Here is a 14,047-nt window from a genome sequence, read left to right as displayed (position 1 = left end):
GTGGCCACTGCTGAGTTTTCCAAACTTGCTGGCATATTGAGTGCAGCCCTTTCACAGCATCATCTTTCAGGATTTGAAATAGCTCATTACTCCTTTAATTTTCATTTCTATAACCTACAATTACCTTGCAAAAAAAAAAAGACCCTATTTTTAAAGCAACCTTCATATATATTTTTTATAATCTTTGTGATTTTGTTTTTTTAACATTGTATTTTTGAGAGTGTAAACTCTACTCTAAATTTTTAATCTTTGCTTTTTGGTACTTGTTATTAATTTTGTACCTTTAAGAAACCAATCTTCAGTACCCATTTTTACTTAGGAGTGTGATTACTGGCTTGATTGCCCTCTCCCCCTTTTAACTCTCATTTTTCTCCCCTAGGTCACCTCTATCTCCTCCCTCCCCCTTCTCTTCTCTACCCAACTCTGTGAATCTCTTTGGGTATTTTGGGCTGTGGCGAACATTTAGGGAACTGATTACTGGCTATATCTCTTTCTATCCCTCTAACCCGCCCCCCTCTTCTCCTCCCAGTCACCTCTATCTCCCTCCTCCCTCTTCTCTTCTCCATGTAACTCAGTGGACCTTTCTGGGTGTCCCTCATTGCGGAGAATCTTTTCTCCATTAACCTAGATGTTTTATCATCAGTGCTTGCTGTATGGATGGAGAAGTCTTGAGGCTACTGTAAGAATAAGATTGAAAACCAGAGGCAGGAGGCTTAAGTCCAAAACCTGAGAACACCAGAGAACTCCTGACTATAGGGAACATTAATCAATAAGAGCTCATCCCAAAGCCTCCATACCTACACTGAAACAAAGCTCCACCCAAGAGCCAACAAGTTCCAGAGCAAAACATACCACATAAATTCTCCAGCAACACAGAAACATAGCCCTGAGCTTTAATATACAAGCTTCCCAAAGTCACAACAATCTCACAGACATCTCAAAACTCACTACTGGACACTTTATTGCACTCCAGAGAGAAGAAATACAGCTCAAACTACCAGAACACCAATGCAAGCTTCCCTAACCAGGAAACCTTGACAAGCCAGTCGTCCAAACCCACCCACAGGGAGGAACCTCCACAATAAAGAGGAACCACAAACTGCCAGAATACAGAAAGGCCACCCCAAACACAGCAATCTAAACAAGATGAAAAGGCAGAGAAATATTCAGCAGGTAAAGGAACATGATAAATGCCTACCAAACCAAAAAAGAAAAAAAAAAAAAGAGGTGGAGATAGGGAGTCTACCTGAAAAATAATTCAGAACAATGAGGGTAAAAATGATCCAAAATCTTGAAGACAAAATGGAGTTACAGATAAATAGCCTGGAGACAAGGATTGAGAAGATGCAAGAAATGTTTAACAAGGACCTAGAAGAAATAAAAAAGAGTCAATCAATAATGAATAATGCAATAAATGAGATAAAAAACACTCTGGAGAGAACCAACAGTAGAATAACTGAGGCAGAAGATAGGATAAGTGAGGTAGGAGATAGAATGGTGGAAATGAATGAAGCAGAGAGGAGAAAAGAATTAAAAGAAATGAGGACAACCTCAGAGACCTCTGCGACAATGTTAAACGCCCCAACATTCGAATCATAGGAGTCCCAAAAGAAGAAGACAAAAAGAAAGGCCATGAGACAATACTTGAGGAGATAATAGTTGAAAACGTCCCTAAAATGGGGAGGAAATAGTCACCCAAGTCCAAGAAACCAAGAGAGTCCCAAACAGGATAAACCCAAGGTGAAACAGCCAAGACACATATTAATCAAATTAACAAAGATCAAACACAAAGAACAAATATTAAAAGCAACAATGGAAAAACAACAAATAACACACAAGGGGATTCCCATAAGGATAACAGGTGATCTTTCAATAGAAACTCTTCAGGCCAGAAGGGAATGGCAGGACATACTTAAAGTGATGAAAGAGAAAAACCTACAACCCAGATTACTGTACCCAGCAAGGATCTCATTCAAATATGAAGGAGAAATCAAAAGCTTTACAGACAAGCAAAAGCTGAGAGAATTCAGCACCACCAAACCAGCTCTTCAACAAATGCTAAAGGATCTTCTCTAGACAGGAAACACAGATAAGGTGTATAAACTTGAACCCAAAACGACAAAGTAAATGGCCACGGGATCATACTTATCAATAATTACCTTAAATGTAAATGGGTTGAATGCCTCAACCAAAAGAGAAAGACTGGCTGAATGGATCCAAAACAAGACCCCTATATATGCTGTCTACAAGAGACCCACCTCAAAACAAGGGACACATACATACTGAAAGTGAAGGACTGGAAAAGATATTTCACACAAATGGAGACCAAAAGAAAGCAGGAGTGGGAATACTCATATCAGATAAAACAGACTTTGAAATAAAGGCTGTGAAAAGAGACAAAGAAGGACACTACATAATGATCAAAGGATCACTCCAAGAAGAAGATATAACAATTATAAATATATATGCACCCAACATAGGAGCACTGCAATATGTAAGGCAAATGCTAACAAGTATGAAAGGGGAAATTAACAATAACACAATAATAGTGGGAGACTTTAATACCCTACTCACACCTATGGATAGATCAACTAAACAGAAAATTAGCAAGGAAACACAGACTTTAAATGATACAATGGACCAGTTAGACCTAATTCATATGTATAGGACATTTCACCCCAAAACAGTGAATTTCACCTTTTTCTCAAGTGCACACAGAACCTTCTCCAGGATAGATCACATGCTGGGCCATAAATCTACCCTTGGTAAATTAAAAAAAACTGAAGTCATTCCAAGCATCTTTTCATATCACAAGGCAGTAAGATTAGATGTCAAGTACAGGAAGGAAACTATTAAAAATTCCAATACATGGAGGCTAAACAACACGCTTCTGACTAAACAACAAATCACAGCAGAAATCAAAAAAGAAATCAAAATATAACACAACAACCCAAAACCTATGGGACACTGTAAAAGCAGTGCTAAAGGGAAGGTTCATAGCAATACAGGCTTACCTCAAGAAACAAGAAAAAAGTCAAATAAATAACCTAACTCTACACCTAAAGCAACTAGAAAAGGAAGAAATGAAGAACTCCAGGGTCAGCAGAAGAAAAGAAATCTTAAAAATTAGGGCAGAAATAAATGCAAAAGAAACAAAAGAGACCATAGCAAAAATCAACAAAGTTAAAGGTGATTCTTTGAGAAGATAAATAAAATTGACAAACCATTAGCCAGACTCATCAAGAAACAAAGGGAGAAGAGTCAAATCAACAAAATTAGACATGAAAATGGAGAAACCACAACAGACAACAGAAATACAAAGGATCATAAGAGACTACTATCAGCAACTATATGCCAATAAAATGGAAAACTTGGAAGAAATGGACAAATTCTTAGAAAAGTATAACTTTCCAAAAGTGAACCAGGAAGAAATAGAAAATCTTAACAGACCCATCACAAGCACAGAAATCAAAACTGTAATCAGAAATCTTCCAGCAAACAAAAGCCCAGGATCAGATGGCGTCACAGCTGAATTCTACCAAAAATTCAGAGAAGAGCTAACACCTATCCTACTCAAACTCTTCCAGAAAACTGCAGAGGAAGGTAAACTTCCAAACTCATTCTGTTAGGCCACCATCACCCTAATACCAAAACCAGACAAAGATGCCACAAAAAAAGAAAACTACAGGCCAATATCACTGATGAACACAGATTCAAAAATCCTTAACAAACTCCTAGCAAACAGAATCCAACAACATATTAAAACTATCATACACATCATGACCAAGTGGGCTTTATCCCAGGGATGCAAGGATTCTTTAATATCTACAAATCAATCAATGTAATACACCACACTAACAAATTGAAAGATAAAAACCATATGATTATCTCAATAGATGCAGAGAAAGCCTTTGACAAAATTCAACATCCATTTATGATGAAAACCATCCAGAAAGCAGGAATAGAAGGAACATTCAGTTCAGTTCAGTCACTCAGCCATGTCCGACTCTTTGCGACCCCATGAATCACAGCACGCCAGGCCTCCCTGTCCATCACCAAATCCCAGAGTTCACTCAGACTCATGTCCATTGAGTCAGTGATGCCATCCAGCCATCTCATCCTCCTCAACATAATAAAAGCTATATATGACAGTTCAGTTCAGTTGCTCAGTTGTGTCTGACTCTTTGTGACCCCATGAACCGCAGCACGCCAGGCCTCCCTGTCCATCACCAACTCCCAGAGTCCACCCAAACCCATGTCCATCGAGTTGGTGATACCATCCAACCATCTCATCTGTTGTCATCCCCTTCTCCTCCTGTCCTCAAACTTTCCCAGCATCAGCGTCTTTTCCAATGAGTCAGCTCTTCGCATCAGGTGGCCAAAGTATTGGAGTTTCAGCTTCAGCATCAGTCGTTCCAATGAACACCCAGGACTGATCTCCTTTAGGATGGACTGGTTGAACCCACTGCAAAGATTATCCTCAATGGTGAAAAATTGAAAGCATTTTCCCTAAAGTCAGGAATAAGACAAGGGTGCCCACTCTCACCACTACTATTCAACATAGTTCTGGAAGTTTTAGCCACAGCAATAAGAGAAGAAAAAGAAATAAAAGGAATCCAGACTGGAAAAGAAGAAGTAAAACTCTCACTGTCTGCAGATGACATGATCCTCTACATAGAAAACTCTAAAGACCACCAGAAAATTACTAGAGCTAATCAATGAATATAGTAAAGTTGCAGTATATAAAATTAACACACAAAAATCCCTTGCATTCCTATACACTAACAATGACAAAACAGAAAGAGAAATTAAGGAAACAATCCCATTCACCACTGCAACAAAAAGAATAAAATACTTTGGAATAAATCTACCTAAAAAACAAAAGACCTATATATAGAAAACTATAAAACACTGATGAAAGAAATCAAAGAGGACACTAATGGATGGAGAAATATACCATGTTCATGGATTGGAAGAATCAATATAGTGAAAATGAGTATACTACCCAAAGCAATCTATATAGTCAATGCAATCCCTATCAAGCTACCAATGGTATTTTTCACAGAGCTAGAACAAATAATTTCACAATTTGTATGGAAACATAAAAAAACCTCGAATAGCCAAAGCAATCTTGAGAAAGAAGAATGGACCTGAAGGAATCAACCTGCCTGACTTCAGGCTATACTATAAAGCTACAGTCATCAAGACAGTATGGTACCAGCACAAAGACAGAAGTATAGATCAATGGAACAAAATAGAAAGCCCCAAGATAAATCCACACACCTATGGACACCTTATCTATGACAAAGGAGGCAAGAATATACAATGGAAGAAAGACAATCTCTTTAGAAGTGGTGCTGGAAAAACTGGTCAACCACTTGTAAAAGAATGAAACTAGAACACTTTCTAACATGATACACAAAAATAAACTCAAAATGGATTAAAGATCTAAATGTAAGACCAGAAACTATAAAACTTCTAGAGGAAAACAGGCAAAACACTGACATAAATCACAGCAGGATCCTCTATGACCCACCTCCCAGAGTAATGGAAATAAAAGCAAAATTATACAAATGGGACCTAATTAAACTTAAAAGCTTTCATACAACGAAGGAAACTATAAGCAAGGTGAAAAGATAGCCTTCAGAATGGGAGAAAATAATAGCAAATGAAGCAACTGACAAAGAATTAATCTCAATAATATAAAAGCAACTCCTGCAGCTCAATTCCAGAAAAATAAATGACCTAATCAAAAAATGGGCCAAAGAACTAAACAGACATTTCTTCAGAGAAGACATACAGATGGCTAACAAACACATGAAAAGATAGATGCTCAATATCACTCATTATCAGAGAAATACAAATCAAAACCACAATGAAGTACCATCTCACACCGGTCAGAATGGCTGCTATCCAAATGTCTACAAGCAATAAATGCTGGAGAGGGTATGGAGAAAGGGGAACCCTCTTACACTGTTGGTGGGAATGCAAACTAGTTCAGCCACTATGGAGAACAGTGTGGAGATTCCTTAAAAACCTGGAAATAGAACTGCCATATGACCTAGCAATCCCGCTGCTGGGCATACACTCCAAGGAAACCAGAAATGAAAGAGACACATGTGCCCCAGTGTTCATCACGGCACTGTTTATAATAGCCAGGGCATAGAAGCAACCTAGATGTCCATCGGCAGATGAATGGATAAGAAAGCAGTGGTACATATACATAATGGAGTATTACCCAGCCATTAAAAAGAATACATCTGAATCAGTTCTAATGAGGTGGATGAAACTGGAGCATATTATACAGAACGAAGTAAGTCATAACGAAAAACACCAATACAGTATACTAATGCATATATATGGAATTTAGAAGGATGGTAACAATGACCCTATATGCGAGACAGCAAAACAGACACAGAAGTATAGAACAGCCTTTGGACTCTGTGGGAGAGGGCGAGGGTGGGATGATTTGAGAGAATAGCATTGAAACATGTATATTATCATATGTGAAACATATCGCCAGTCCAGGTTCGATGCATGAGACAAGGTGCTCAGGGCTGGTGCACCAGGATGACCCTGAGGGATGGGATGGGGAGGGAGGTGGGAGGGGGGTTCAGGATGGGGAACACATGTACACCCATGGCTAATTCATGTCAATGTATGGCAAAACCCACTACAATACTATAAAGTAATTAGCCTCCAATTAAATAAATTAGAAATAAATAAATAAATTTTAAGTACTTTCCAAAAAATAGAAATAATTCCAAATTTTTCCCAAAACAGTTTTACCAATTTTTATTTCCATTAGTGAAGTATAAAAGAATCCACTGCTCTACAACCTAACACTTAAGACTGAATATTCATATTTCAAAATTTTTGCCATTCCTAGTGTCTGTGATATAGTTTCTTGTTGAAATTCTAATTTGCATTTATATAATTAATAATAAGGTTAAATGTGTTCATATGTTTCTGGTCATTTATGTTCTTTCTTTCTAGAAATGCCTATTCCTATCTTTCACTCATTTTTATTGGGTTCTTTGCCCTATTCTCACTGATTTGGAGGAGTTCTTTATATATTCTGCAACTAATCCTTTGTTAAGTAACTTCTCCCTTTTTGTTTCTTGCCTTGTCCCTGTCTTTACGGTTGTTAAAAAGAAAATCAATCACATTAAAGATAAGAATATACCAACGTTTACTTTATGGCAGATTTTTTAATGTCTTGTTTAAGATATCTTTCCCTCCTCATAATGTTATACAGATATTCTCCTGTTATTAAAGTTTTGCCTTTTACAATTATATCTAATCCATATACATAGTTCACTGCTTAGCAAAACCAGGTTATTTATTCTACATAATGCCTCATATTTTGGGTTTTGTTGATAGATTATCCATTTAAATTGTTCTTTCCCCTATTATTTCCTGTATTTTTGATCTACTTTCTTTATTGAAGTGCAGCTTTCTAGCCAACTTTTTACATCATGAGGTACATGAACATTTGATTGCCTCAACATTTAGTGATACTATGATTGACCAGTAGATTCAAATGGTATCTAATTCCTCCACTTGAAAATCCCCCATCAAACTTTTACTTGGTTTTAAAATACACTGGTGAACACTGCCTAAAAGTTTTTTCATGGGATGTTTCAAAAATAGGGATTTTCTAAGTCTGTCATTTCATCTGTATTTATTACTTGCAATTTTTCTGTTAAAAAAAAAAAGTCCTTCATCAACTGTTTTGTTTCCCTGAAAGAAAGTTTACAAAAGCCAGCATAAATGCTTGATTCTTTCCTTTATTAATGTTCAGAGCAGAGATCAACAAGCTTTTTCCATGTTACAGGCCAGACAGTAAATATTTTAGGCTTTGCAGACCATGTGGTCTCTGTCACAACAATTCAACTCTGTAATTACACCAACTAAGCCACCACAGACAATACTTAAATGAATAAAGATGTCTATGTGCCAATAAAACTTTATGAACACTGAAAATTTGAATTTCATGTAATATTCATATTATGAAATATTCTTTTGATTTTTTCCCAGTTATTTAAAATGTAAAAACTATTCTTGCCTCACAGGCCTTACAACAAAAAGAGGTGCACTGGGGACATAGCTATAGCCTGCCATCCCCTTGTGTAGAGTCATGACTTGATGCCCTAGCAACCTGCACACATCCAATGAGAGAAAGAGACTGTGTGTATGAGTATGTGTGTGTGAAAAATCTTTAAGAACCTGTGAATTTTAGATGCTTGATACATTCCAGTCTCCTATAGTCATTATCAGTGTTGATTCTCCAATTGTTTCCCTCATGTCATCTCCTTTCTCCTTTTGATATTACCCAATTAGGCTTTGGTAGCTGTCTTACTTTTATGGTGCAACATGTACCTGACTCATATATTTCCTGCCTTAAACTTGGAATCTACCATTTCTCCATTTCTACAATTTCTCTAGATTTGCAGCTTTTTAGAATTTTCAGTGACCACAAATACATATTTTAAAAGGACATAAACATTAGTTTTAACTAATATTTCCAATTTTAAAATAAGATGAAGGTGGTTTTATTCATTTATTTCTGTTTTTTTCCTTGTAGCTCTTTTTTTCTTATATTAAAAATCTTAGCTCCTAAAGATTTCAAGTAGAAGGGAACATGGGTAGACCTATGGCTGTTTCATGTTGATGTTTGCTAGAAATCAATTCAATACTGTAAAGCATTTATCCTTCAATTAAAAATAAATACATTTTTTTAAAAGACAAAAAAAAAAAGACAAATTTAAAAATCTGCAATGAGGCACCACCTCACACCAGTCAGAATGGCCATCACCAAAAGTTCTACGAACAATGAATCCTGGAGAGGGTGTGGAGAAAAGGGAACCCTCTTGCACTGTTGGCAGGAATGTAAATTGATACAGCCACTGTGGAAGACGGTATGGCGATTCCTTAAAAAACTAGGAATAAACCCACCATATGACCTAACAATCCCACTACTAGGCATATACATATACCCTGAGGAAACCAAAACTGAAACAGACACATGTACCCCAATGCTCCCTGCAGCACTGTTTACAATAGCTAGAACATGAAAGCAACATAGACGTCCATCAAAAGATGAATGGCTAGAGAAGCTGTGGTACATATATAAAATGGAATATTACTCAACTATAAAAAGGACTACATTTGAATCAGTTCTAACGAGATGGATGAACCTAGAGCCTATTATACAGAGTGAAGTAAGTCAGAAAGAGAAATACCTAACACACATATATATGCAATCATTTGAATCAGTTCTAACAAGATAGATGAACCTAGAGCCTATTATACAGAATGAAGTAAGTCAGAAAGAGAAATACCTAACACACATATATATGCAATCTATAAAGATCGTACTGATGAACTTATCTGCAGGGCAGCAGTGGAAAAACAGACATAGAGAACAGACTTATGAACACAGAGTGGAGGGGAGGAAGGAGACAGTAAAATATATGGAGAGAGTAACATGGAAACTTACAATACCATATGTAAAATAGATAGCCAATGACTCGGGGAACTCAAATAGGGGCTCTCTAACAATCTAGAGGGGTGGGATGGGGAGGGAGATGAGAAGGAGGTTCAAGAGGGAGAAGACATATGTATACCTATGGCTAACTCGTGCAGATACTTGTCAGAAAACAAAAAAAAAATTTGTAAAGCAATTATTCTTCAATTAAAATAAAATAAAAAATCTTAGCTCCTAAAGATTAATGTTGTTTTAACTAAACACCACTTCACTGAAACTGCTTCTACTTAATTACCAATAACCTTTAAACTGCTAAACCCAATAGAAAAACTTAGTATTTAACTCTTCACAGATCTCTATATTATTTAACACTCTTGACTCTGCTCTTGACCTTGAAACATTTAACTTCCATCATACCACACTCCACTAGTTTTTCTACCTTATTTCATCTTATCTCCTTGCATTAATCTTTTTACTTGCCTCTAGCCTTTTCATCTTTAAATTCTATGTATTATCTCTTGACATTTTGATCAGTTCTCAGGAATGAGCAGCAGAAAGACTTTAATTGGTATCTTCAGGACAAGCTTCATCCCAAGCTTCAGACTGATACATCCTGCTCCTGCAAGCCACTGACAGACTAGATAGTTGTTCCTTCTATGTAGTTCTACAGCATCCTTTGCTTCTTCTATATACCATAAAGATCACTTTTTATTATCCCTTTTGGTTTAACTGTCTCTGCCATAGACTGTTGCTTAAATGCAGTATTCATGTCCATTTTTTGTTCACTATCTTAACAGCAGGTATTTAATTCTGTTTTGTTCACGGATTACAGTCTGGTCATGGAAAATGGGGCTTGTGTAACTCAATTAATTTATGAACCATGCCATGTAAGGGCACCCAAGATGGACAGGTCACAGTGAAGAGTTCTGACAAAACATAGTCCACTGGAAGAAAAAGTGACAATCCACTCCAATATTCTTGCCTGGAGAAATGCATCAACAGTATGAAAAGGCAAAAGATATAACACCAGAAGATGAGCCCCTCCCAGGTCTGAAGGTGTCCAATATGCCACTAGGGAAGAGCAGAGTGCAATTACTAATAGCTCCAGAAAGAAGGAAATGACAAGGCAAAAGAAGAAACAACACTCAACTGCAGATGTGTGTGGTGGTAGAAGTCAAGTCCGATGCTGTAAAGAACAATATTGCATAGGAACCTGGAATGTTAAGTTCATGAATCAAGGTAAATTGGATGTAGTCAAGCAAGAGATGGCAAGACTGACATCTATATCTTAAGAATCAGTGAACTAAAATGGATGGGAATGGGCGAATTTTAGATGACCATTATATCTACTACTGTGGGCAAGAATCCCTTAAAAGAAATGGGGGAGCCCTCATAGTCAACAAAACAGTCTCAAATGCAACTTCAAAACTGGCAGAAAGATCTCAGTTTGTTTCCAAGGCAAACCATTCAACACCATAGTAATCCAAATCTGTACCCCAGCCACTGATACTGAAGATCATGAAGCTGACTGGTTCTGTGAAGAGCTATAAAACCTTCTAGAATTTACACCAAAAAAAGATGTCCTTTTCATCAAAGAGGATTGGAATGCAAAAGTAGGAAATCAAGAGATACTCAGAATAACAGGCAAGTTTGGCCTTGGAGTACAAAATGAAGCAGGGCAAAGGCTAACAGTTTTGTCAAGAGAACACACTGGTCATGGCAAACACTCTTTCAACAAGAGAGACAATTCTACATATGAACATCATTAGATGATCAACACTGAAATCAAGTTGATTATGTTCTCTGGAAGGACTGAAGTTGAAGTGCCAATCCTTTGGACACTTGATTGCAAAGAGCCAACTCATTGGAAAAGACCCTAAATGCTGGGAAATACTGAGGACAGGAGGAGAAGGGGACAACAGAGGATTAGATGATTGGATGGCATCACCACCTCAATGTATATGAGTTTGAGCCAACTCTGGGAGATAGTGAAGAACACGGAAACCTGGTACGCTGCAGTGAATGGGGTCACAAAGAGTCAGACACAAGTTAGGGACTGAGCAACAACAATGTTCTTTGCAACAAAAGAAAAGTTCTATACAGTCAGCGAAAACAAGATGTGAAGCTGTCTGTGGCTCGGATCATGAGCTCCTAAATGCAAAATTCAGGCTTAATTTGAACAAAGTAACAAAAAACATTAAGCCATTCAGGTATGACCTAAATGAAATTCCTTATGATTATACAGTGGCGGTGACAATTAGATTCAAGGGATTAGACCTAGTAGACAGAGTGCCTGAAGACTATGGACATAAGTTCATAATACTGTACAGGAGGCAGTGACCAAAACCATCCCAAAGAAAAAGAAATGCAAGAAAGCAAAGTGGTTGTCTGAGGAGGCTTTATAACTAGCTGAGAGAAATGAAAGGCAAGGGAGAGGGAAAGATATACCCAACTGAATGCAGAGTTCCAGAGAATAGCAAGGAGATATTAAAAAGGACTTCCCTGGTGACTCAAATGGTAAAGAATCTGACTGCAATGCAGGGGACCTGGGTTTGATCCCTGGGTTTGGAAGATCCCCTGGAGAAGAGAATGGTTACCCACTCCAGTATACTTGCCTGGAGAATTCTCAGAGGAGCCTGGAAAGCTATAGTCCATGAGGTCAAGAGATAAAAAGCCCTTCTTAAAAGAACAATGCAAAGAAATAGAGGAAAACAATAGACTGGAAAAGAGTAGAGATCTCTTCAAGAAACCTGGAGATATGAAGGGAATACTTCATGCAAGGATGGACATGAAAAAGGACAGAAATGGTAAGGACCTAACAGAAGCAGAAGAGATTAAGAAAAATTGGCAAGAATATACAGAACTATACAAAAAAGCCTTAATAACCACAGTGGTGTGGTCACTCAACTAGAGGCAAATATCCTGGAATGGGAAGACAAGTGGACCTTTAGGAAGCATTACTATAAAGCTAATGGAGGTGACAGAATTCCAGCTGAGCTATTTAAAATCCTAAAAGATGATGCTGTTGAAGTGCTACATTTAGTATGTCAGCAAATTTGGAAAACTCAACAGTGGCCACCAACTGGAAAAGATCAGTTTTCATTCCAATCCCAAAAAAGGGCAATGCCAAAAAATCCTTAAAGAGATGAGAGGACCAGACCACCTTACCTGTCTCCTGAGAAATGTATATGCAGGTCAAGAAACAACAGTTAGAACCAGATGTGAAACAAATGACAGGTTCCAAATTAAGAAAGGAGTAGGACAAGACTGTATATCATCACCCTGTTTATTTATTAATAAAGTGAATGCAGAGTACATCACGAGAAATGCAGGGTTGGATGAATCACAAGTTGGAATCAAGATTGCTGGAGGAAATATCAACAACCTCAGATATGCAGATGACATCACTCTAATGGCAGAAAGTTAAGAGGGACTAAAGGGCCTCTTGATAACAGTAGAAGAGGAGAGTGAAAAAGCTGGCTTGAAATTCAACATTCAAAAAACTAAGATTGTGACATCTGGTCCCATCACTCCATGGCAAACACAAGGGGAGAATATGGAAGCAGTGACTAATTTCTTGGGCTCCAAAATCACTGCAGATGGTGACTGCTGCTATGAAATTAAGATGGTTGCTCCATGGAGGGAAAGCTATGACAAACCTAGACAGCATATTAAAAGGTAGAGATATCACTTTGCTGACAAAGGTCCATATAGTCAAAGCTATGGGTTTTCCAATCTTCAAATAAGTTTTCTGCTTCTAGGACTCCGGTAATTCAAGTATTAGTATACTTGATGTTGCTCAGAGATCTCTTAAACTGTCCTCATTTCTTTTCATTCTTCTCTTTTTCTGTCCAGTATCATTGGTTTCCACTATTCTGTCTTTCAGCTTGCTGATTTGTTCCTCTGTATAATTCAGTCTACTGTTGATTCCTTCTAGTGTATTTTTCATATCATTTATTGTATTCATCATCTTTTTTTGGTTGTTCTTCATATTTTCCAACTCTGACTTCTGACTCTGTGTGTCCATTTTTCTCTCAAGTTATTTGATCATAACAAATATAATTGTTGATCATTACACTGAAATCTTTCTTAGAAAGATGGCCTATCTCTACTTAGTTCCTCTTGGGGTTTTATCTTATTTCTTCCTTTCAAACATGTTCCTCTGTTGCCTCATTTTGCCTAACTTGTTTTATTTCTGTTTCTGATAGATTATATTTCCTTTCCTTGAAGAAGTGGCCTTTTGCAGATGTCCTATGTATCCCAGCAATGCACTTTCCTCTTTTCACCAGAGATATATATACTATACACACACACACACTCTCTCTCTCTCTCTCTCGGGGTGTTTACTATATGAGCTGTATGGTCTCTCCCATTGTAGTGGGCTGACTAATGTGAGTGGTCTGGTAGGGTTGGTTGATCCCTGGTCCGGCTGATTGCTAAACCCTACTTTGTGTGGAGCCTGCCAAGAGCTGGTTGGCACAGTTCTATCACAAAGCAGCTGGCTATGAAACCCTAGGAAGCCCCAGGACTAGTACTAGCTCACTGGAGGATGGAGTC

General features: G+C 37.6%; 1 long non-coding RNA gene across 1 annotated transcript in view; it reads right to left on the bottom strand.

Moving 5' to 3' along the window:
* The window catches only part of LOC120851342, a 15,656-nt gene extending 2,453 nt beyond the window's left edge, over nt 1-13,203 (bottom strand). Inside the window, exons 1-2 of the long non-coding RNA XR_005718289.1 lie at nt 13,061-13,203; nt 7,105-7,106 (exon numbers count right to left, since the gene is read on the bottom strand). This is a non-coding gene — a long non-coding RNA (uncharacterized LOC120851342). The remainder of the gene's footprint in view (nt 1-7,104; nt 7,107-13,060) is intronic.
* Nucleotides 13,204-14,047: the final 844 nt, after the last annotated feature.

The sequence above is a fragment of the Oryx dammah genome, unplaced genomic scaffold (assembly GCF_014754425.2).
Source record: "Oryx dammah isolate SB20612 unplaced genomic scaffold, SCBI_Odam_1.1 HiC_scaffold_25, whole genome shotgun sequence".
In the NCBI taxonomy this organism is placed as follows: domain Eukaryota; kingdom Metazoa; phylum Chordata; class Mammalia; order Artiodactyla; family Bovidae; genus Oryx; species Oryx dammah.
Note: the sequence above shows the minus strand (reverse complement) of the source record. Positions and strands in the feature narration are given on the sequence as shown.